This window comes from Podarcis raffonei, chromosome Z, assembly GCF_027172205.1.
Source record: "Podarcis raffonei isolate rPodRaf1 chromosome Z, rPodRaf1.pri, whole genome shotgun sequence".
In the NCBI taxonomy this organism is placed as follows: Eukaryota; Metazoa; Chordata; class Lepidosauria; order Squamata; family Lacertidae; genus Podarcis; species Podarcis raffonei.
In genome coordinates this window covers 22,948,433-22,956,955 of record NC_070621.1, presented here as the reverse complement: position 1 = coordinate 22,956,955, position 8,523 = coordinate 22,948,433, and positions in this window count along the sequence as shown.

Genomic DNA, 8,523 nt, shown 5'->3' with positions numbered 1-8,523 from the left:
TACCAAAATCTTAAAAAGTGGCTCTAATCTTCACATTTGGAGGTTGAAAACACATGGTAGTTTTGGCACAGAGCTGAAAAAGGGACCACTGTTGGTGGTTTGTACACTTATACCACTTCTGCCTCTGGGAAATAAGTTCAGTAGGTTTTTGTATTCCTTGAAAAAATCTGTTTGAGCAGAGGGAACAGTGGGGAAAAAAGAAATATGTGTACATATCATGGGGAATTCTATTTCTTTTCCAGCCCCTTTGAACCCTTTTGAAAAATACCTGTCCAGCTTCAGTATAAAATTAGGTGGCCTCTCCTGTTTAGAGGCAAACCTCTCCCCAAAAAAGCATGGGAATAAATTCAGATGCTCTGGACTAGGGGGGCTAGGGGCAGCTTGCTTGAAAACAGCATCAATTTGGACTTCCAACAGACAAAAACATTGCATTCTCACCCTCTACCTCATATACTTGTTGGCTTTTAACTCTGTTTAGAACCCTGCTTGACATTTGGTTTGCAAACAGTTTTCAGAAGGGTTGCTGGCCTGATAATCTTTGTATAGACATGCCAGGATTTGCTCTCACTTCATGTATAAATGCCACAGGAGTTTTAAGAGCAAGAACGAAACAAGAGCCAGTGGAAACCCAGGCACCACTTAAGAAGAGTTGTGAAGGAGAGCAAGTTAACCAGTTTATACCAAGAGGTGGGGCAGCCGATACAAAAGGAAAAAAGAAAAGGAGAGGACGTCAAGAAGCAGGAAAGGATGTGTCATCGCAGGAATAAGCCAGAGGGTGGGCATGAGGGCTTCATGGCAAAGCAACAGGGAAGGAAAGGGAGATGTACAATGGCAGCAGACACCATAGCTGCAATGTTCCAGATCTCTAGCTTGGGGGTGGACAATGCAATGAAACAGAAAACACCAAATTGAGCCAAGTGATGGTAGAGATGGGGATGAGGTTTTTGGCAAATGCAGGAATGAGAAAAAAGGTGCTTATGACAATGCTAAATTGAGGTAGCAGTAAGGAAGGTGCACAGCACACAGGTTGGCTGTGCACAAATATGTTTGTTTGTTTGTTTGTTTGTTTGTTTGTTTTTCTAGGGGGGGTTCCAAGGGAAGGGGTGGAGAGTGAGTCTGAGAACTCAAGCAGTGCAAATGAACGTGGGGGTGTGAGAATTGAGTACAAACAACTTTTAACAGGGTGAGTGGTAAGACGACAAAAGGCTGAGAGAAATAGAGTGTGCATGGGAAGGCGGATACACAAGGAGCTAAGCGAGCAGAGGAGGCAGCACCTGTCTGAACTAAAAACAGGGAATGGGAAGAAGTTGCCAAGTGCGGAGGGCGACACCTGTATTAAGAGTGCAGGTTTGTCAATATGCTGCAAAAGAGAGAGCCACTGTGTCCTTACATCCTGTATGCATGTCCTATTGCACATTTAGGAAACACAGTAAATATTGCTGCATGTTTCAGTACAACATACCTTATTATGTGTTGAATATATGGATCATGATACAGGTTTATGTAGGAACATGGGGTGCAATAAACATCGGTTCAGGGTCAGAGTGGAGGGAATCTGCTTTTGGCAAAAGACCTCAGCCATAGCAAGCCAAGCTTTCCACCATGAGGGAATCCTCCCCCCCTCTTTCATCTCAAGATGCCCAACTGGAAGCAGAGCTGAAAAAGCACAGCTGTGTCACATTCACAGGACTGGGCATTTACTTCTCAGAAGGCTCCGCAGGTACATAATGCCAACCTTCCTCAAATCTAGTGCCAGGTTTGTGCAGGCTGGAGAACAACAGTAACCACCTCATATCCCAGGGTTGTCTCTGCAAAAGGTGTAGGGTGGCACCTCTGCTCACCTACACCTGCCTGCCCTGTGCAGGGAGTGGAAGCCAGCATTACTTCCACGCACAGCATACAGGGTCAGTTTACATGTTAAGGCTCAGCTCCCCTGTGAGGTGACCACTTTAAATTAGGCAGAATCCACATATGCAGTGGAATGAGGTGGTAGAACAGATTTACCACTTCAGATTGCCAGCTGGAAATACTGTTTTGGATTGTGGGGGTTAGAGGTGGGTAGGAAGTGCTTCTTTTAATTTAAAAAACAAACCCTAGTGCATGATGTTTAAATTTCTACTATTTCTTATTGTGCTAGTTTTCTACTTGCAGGGAGCTTTTCACATTGGGGAGCGTTAAAAAAAATGTAATCCCTTCCCCACCTGTGGCCTGTAATGGTACCATCCATCCTACCACCTTGTTCCAGGCTTTTATACCTCACTAGCTTCATGTTCACCAGCTCCCCATGCAGTTTGGGCCACACAGTGTTCTTCAGACCAGTGTAAACTTTTAAACTATTTTTAAAAATGAAGCCTGTGCAGAAGCCCCCACCCTGCCCCCTGGTGCCAGCCATGAATGGCAGTGACACAAAGCAGTGTCCACATGCTTACTATATGTGAAGCAGCATCGCAGAGGTGCACTGTGACATGTTAATGGGCATGGGGAGCAGTAAGTATTTCAGGCAAGGGGTTGGACTAGAGGGGCCCTTTGGGTCCCTTCCAACTCTATAATTCTATGATTCTAAGTAGTTTTTTTTTATTTTGCAGATTTGATTTTGTAGAAATCAAACCACAGGGTCTCTCACAGGTACTTGGAATAAAGAGGAGCACCTAGCATGAAAGTCAAGACAGGGTATTGGGTGGGTGTGGGTTTGTGCAAGCTATTTGATCATGCAGCAGCTGCAACAACACATCACAAGCACATCCCAAGACAGGGATTCAACATGGTCTGGCTCAATGGTTTGTTTCAAGTACATAACAAGTCTTGAACTTGCTATGGGCCAATGGTGTGTTTGGAGCATCCACATCACCAGCAGCTATTGGCCCTAAAGAAATCCACTCTGCGATGGCATCAACATTATCTAAATCCCCCCACAGTGGGAGATTGTGCTGTGGAGTAAGACATGGGGCCAAGTATGTGGGCTGTGGTGGCATCTCCTGTCTACCCTGCAGTTAGCAGAGGAAGGAGCCTGATGAGAAAGAATACTCTTTGAGTTTGCTTGTTAACTCTGTATTTTACAGCTGGGAGGAAGGTAATAAACATCAGTGGGGTTAGGCAAAGGGAGAAAGAGATGCGCCTGCAAAATGCAAATTGAGATAGAGGATGTTCTTAAAACAAATAAATTTGCTGGTGGGGGGCACTTCGTATATGCACCAGTGAGATCCTACCAGTGGGAAGGAGGTGAAGGTGGTGGAGGCTTTTAAACAGGTGGGGTGGCCATCTGTCAGGGATTCTTTAGTTGTGATTCCTGCATTGCATGGGGTTAGTTTAGCTCAGGGTTTCCCAAACTTGTGTCTCCAGATGTTTTTGGACTACAATTCCCATTCTTCATGCCTAGCTAGCAGGACCAGTGGTCAGGGATGATGGAAATTGTAGTCCAACAACAGCTGGAGATCCAAGTTAGGGAAACCCTGGTTTAGCTGAAACTTGGGAGTCCCTTCCAACTGTACAGTATCATGATCATAGCATCCTACCAGAGCCAGCCCACCCATTAGGCCATATGAGACGTCCACCTCAGACATCAGGATCTGCCCAATAAACAGGGGCAGCAGATCTACCCCGCCCAACACATAGGTGCCACTTCTGCTTAAAACTACCTTCAGCTGCTGCCTCTCTCCTTCCTTGACCTTGTCTTCTGGCTTGGCTCATGCTTCCTTTTCACCCAGAAGCCCCCCGTGAGGCAACAACTCTGCTGACTTTTCACCAAGGCCAGAGAGGGGCAGTAGTTGAGAGGACCAGGAAGGGGAGGAGGAGGAGAAGAAGAAGTCTAAGCCACTACTTTACCAGTGTTGATCTTCAGCCCTGCTTCTCCCCTGTGTGGATCTCCACTCCCTCCTCAGATCATTAAATGTATAAAAACCAGGTATGATGACCTAACAGCTTGCCCTTGCTACCGGTTGTGCTCGTTTTGGGAGAATCTTTGTATATTTCACCTAGTTTCCATTTGGCTCCAGTGACTTCCCTTCCCCTGATTCCTGAGTCAGTTCAGTTCTGCGGTGGCTGAAAGCAGAGAGAGATTGCCTCTGATACTTGGGCTGCAATTCTGGCCAGGGCTTTGATTCTTATTGAACATCCATGGGGTTTCCTCTTCCTACCCTGCGTGTAATTTGACGGGCCATTTGGATCTCGCCTGTTCAAAAATGGATTGGGCAGATTCCCTCTCCAAATACAGCCAGGCTGGTACAAGACATTTTGACACCTGAGGAGGACTCCCTCTCCTCGCCAGGGAAGAAAGGAGTCAGGGAAGATCTACAGCAGGAACAAGGGAAGGGTCGGGGGATAAAGATCAACCTTGGGAGCTGCTGTCCTAGGTGGATCCTGCCACCTGAGGTCACCTCACCTCACCTTTGCTCATGGACGGCTTGGTCCCACATGCAGCTGCCAAGCAAAGTTGTTTCTCCTGTTAAACTTAACTCTTTGCCCTCTTCCTAAAAAGATTGGTAGTAATGGGCTTCTTTTTCTTTTCTAAACACATATACTAGGGAAAGTGTGGGACTTACAAGTAAACATGCACAAAAGTGGGTTGCACATGCAATCAAAACATTGCCTTTAATGACACTAACACCTTCATGCTTAATTAAGAGTATCATCTCATGTAATTTGATGGGATTTACTTCTGGGCAAGCATGCATAGATTTGAGTAAACCCCATTGATTTCCACAGAATTTATGTTTTTGTTTGTTTGTTTTGTTTATTGCACTTATATCCCATCTTTTTCTCCAAGGAGCTCAAGGTGGTGTACATGGTCCTTATTTAATCTCCTTATTTAATCTCCACAACCACCCTGTGAAGTAGGTTAGGCTGAGAGGCATTGGCTGGCCCAAGGTCACCTAGGGAGCTTCATGGCCGAGCAGGAATTTGAACCCTGGTCTCCCAAGGTTCCAGTCTGGCACTCTAACCACACCACCTTGCTGGCTCTCTACTTCCAAGTATTAATTGTGGGTTAGGCTGTGAATTTAATTTAATTTAATTTAGAGGGGAAATCATAACCATGGCAGAGGCAAATTGGTTTCATTTTTTAAAAAATGTTTTTTGGTTGCTTGATGCTTATTTTAATTTTTCCTTTCTATGGTTGCTCTGCTTAGCAGGCATGTTTTTTTGTTTTTTTAAAAAGAAAACCTCTCATTACTGGGTCACCCTTAAAACCCTTGATTTCTAAACTTGTTGACAGTTCTGCAGACTGTATTCCACAGCTGGAGCTAGCTTGGAGTGGGGAAAGATATCCATTTCCCTTTCAGTTCTTGATAATCATGCAAAAGGTGGAGGCATGTGGATGTAGGAAACATATAGAAAACCATGTCTTGTTCAAATATTAGCATCCATTATAAAATTTACTACATGCTAGCCAGTCTTCAGTACTCACAGCAAAAACCTATTAATCTCAGGATGCATTTGATATCTGTGTGCACATATGTTGATGGGTGTGCACAGCAAGGCACCATGCAATGCAAAGGTGGCCATTTTGGATACTACGGGAAGATTATCTTGTTTTGAACTGTATATTGTATAACAATACCCCCCAACTATACCTATTTTAAATCTATTTCATCCCATTTATCTCTTGAGGGTGTTGTACACAATCCCTTCCCTCACAAATTTCTTATCTCACAACAATCCTGTGAGGTAGGCTAGGCTGAGAGCTGAAGGTGACCATGTCAGCTTTATGAGAAGGTTGGGATTTGAAGTGGATATTTGAGTGTTTTACTGTATGCATTGAGCAGGCAGGGCGGGAGAAATGCAGGGCTCACACAATGATTCTTGGCATCGGAACTGAATGTTAAAAGCAGGTAACGGCTTCAAAGTTCCAGAGAGCACAAAACAACTTGATGTTTGTGTGCATCAGTGGGTGGTGGCTACAGTCATGTGCATTGGAGTTGTGCTTAGAAGTCTGGTTTTGTACTCTACCCCCCCCCCCCATAAAGTAAAATTTATTCCACAGCTAAACTGGCAGGAGAGGCACCATTCTGTGGTTTGCCTCAGGTGCCAAAATGTGCTGGGCCAGCTCACCCATGAGGCAAGATGAGGCATTGTGTAAGGTTGTTTTGATTCTCCCCCTTGTTCCTGATACTGATCTCTATTCCCCTCTTATTCCTAATGTAAATCTTTATTCTCCTCTTGCTCCCAGTGTAGATATTTATCCTTGCCTGCCCCTGTTCCTGATGTAGATATTCACTCACTCCTTCTTCCCTGGTGTGGAAGCACCATTTTGGGGTTCACCTCAAGTGCCAAAATGTATTGGGGCAGCCCTATCAGGCTCCTATGTGATCTTAGAACGAAACCACCAAGTAGCACTAAGACTGACCCAGAGTCAGCAATCTGACACTTCCTTCTTCAGAATGTAAATCAGTTAGGGCTGACATCTCCAACCTGGTGCCCTCCAGATGTTTTGGACCAACACAGCTGGCTGCGGTGATGGGAGTTGTCATCTGGAGGGCACCAGGTTGCAGAAAGCTGTGCCAAGTGTATTGCTTTCAGGGCTGCAGCAAAGCAGTCTAATGGTTAAGGTATCCTTTATCTTCCAATTTACAGGAAGAGGAACTTGGCTAAATATTCAGACAGCCCCAATGAATGTGAAAGAAAGGTCAGGTGCCAACCAGGCCAAAACAAACCTCTGATTACCCATAACTTTCCTGTATAGAACTATTAAATCACCAGGTTTTGTCTTTAATGCCCCTTTCCACCTTTGCTATTAGTTGATCAGATACAATATCTGCCTGAAGGAGAAAGATATTAAAATAGGCACCACTATAGGTGCTTACACATGGCAGCTTGTTGTGCTCATGCATGCAGGCTTTTTTTTGGGGGGGGGCAGAGTCCACATGATGGGACTCAAAAAGCAACCACCACCTTGCCCTTGGAATTTAATTCAGATTTCAATTTCCATGAGGTTTTTATTTTTGTTTTACTTGCTAGATTTGCTGTGGAAATGGTAAATCCCGATTGAAATGTGAAGCAGTATGGGATGGCATCTTGATGAAAACGGTACTGTATAGATCCCATGCAAAATGTGAGCAGCAGCATATCCACAATCAACTGCTGCATGGAAGCATCCTATGAGCCCCAAGGATATAATCTGGAGGAGTGGGAGTCATGGCTGTGCCACACTGAAAGGAACAAAACAGGACTTTGTGGTAAGTAGCTGAAGACCCTTGGTCACTTCAATGCTTTCCTTCCCTCTTTGGAAATGCCCTTAAATCCCTAGTCACTTTATCATTTCCCAGTGCAGCAGGTCCTAATCTTAGCTACATCTGCTTCCGAAAGGCTACCCAGCTGAGAGGCCTTTTCCATTATCAAGTTTTCATAAAAATCAGTAGCAAAATGTACAGGCTCAGGTTCACAAATGTATTTTTTCACCCCTTCGAGGAGACTTGGGGTGGGGGGTAAGATTTGAAATAAGGCCTTTTGATAAAGTACATTGCCATTAAGCAGCCAGCACTTATTACTGTCCCCAGAATGCACTTACCCCCCTATATCTAGTCCCCAACTTGACGGGATCATAAAGAGTTCCACTTCCATATTTGTATGATATGACTTCAACATACAAATTCGTAATTGCATTAGAAATTGTTTTTTTAAAAAACAAAACAACCCTTCAAACAATAATTTCTTTTAATCGTTTAGAAAACACCAAAGCTTGGAGCAGAGAGCTCTTCTAACAGGAGAAGCGTAGAAATGGCTACGAAACAGCTCAAAACAAAATACCAAAACAGTGTATATGAAATGCATTGGTTCCCATTCTCCCCCCATCACTATTTTTTTTTTTTTTAGAATCTATCCCAAGTCGTATTATAAAATATAGAAAACTGAGTTACAAATATGAACAATACAACTTTGCTTTTGAAATAACCTTCAGCTACAGGTTTTGCTTGAAAGAAAACAGGCGACGGTTTAACTGTTGCTCTTCATTTCACTGACTAATGTACACACTTGAGTTTCCAGTAAATTTACCTAGAGTGATTTTGTTTGATGTCTAAAACCCTCCAATCAAACACTCACAGAATGAGGTTTAAGTATTTCATCAATACTTTCCAGAGGGCACTGCAATTTCCCAGTTTCCATTTTAAAGTCCTCCTGGCCTCCCTACTAGAGGGCAAAAATTCATGAAATGAGGTAAGTTAATTTGGCACACACATGTTTAGTCATGCCCATAAAACTTTTGGTACATTACAGTAAAAGTGAACATCATTTTCATAGTGGTTGCTTTTGAAGGGGGTAGCTAATCGTATCAGTGGAATGTTTACAGTAAATCAGAAGGCAAAAGAAAAATCCAAGAAAGAAAGAAAATAGCTCCAGTAAACACTCACAACCCATTGTTGATAAAGAGTTGTAAAAATATGTACAGTACATCAATTCTTCAGAGTTTGGCACAATTTGTGTGGTTGTTGTCAGTAATAGTGCATCAACAACTGTACAACAGTATGACTTCTGAAACACAGGGAATACTATGTTAGATTTGCTGTTAAAGATGAAAAGTCCCACAATTTC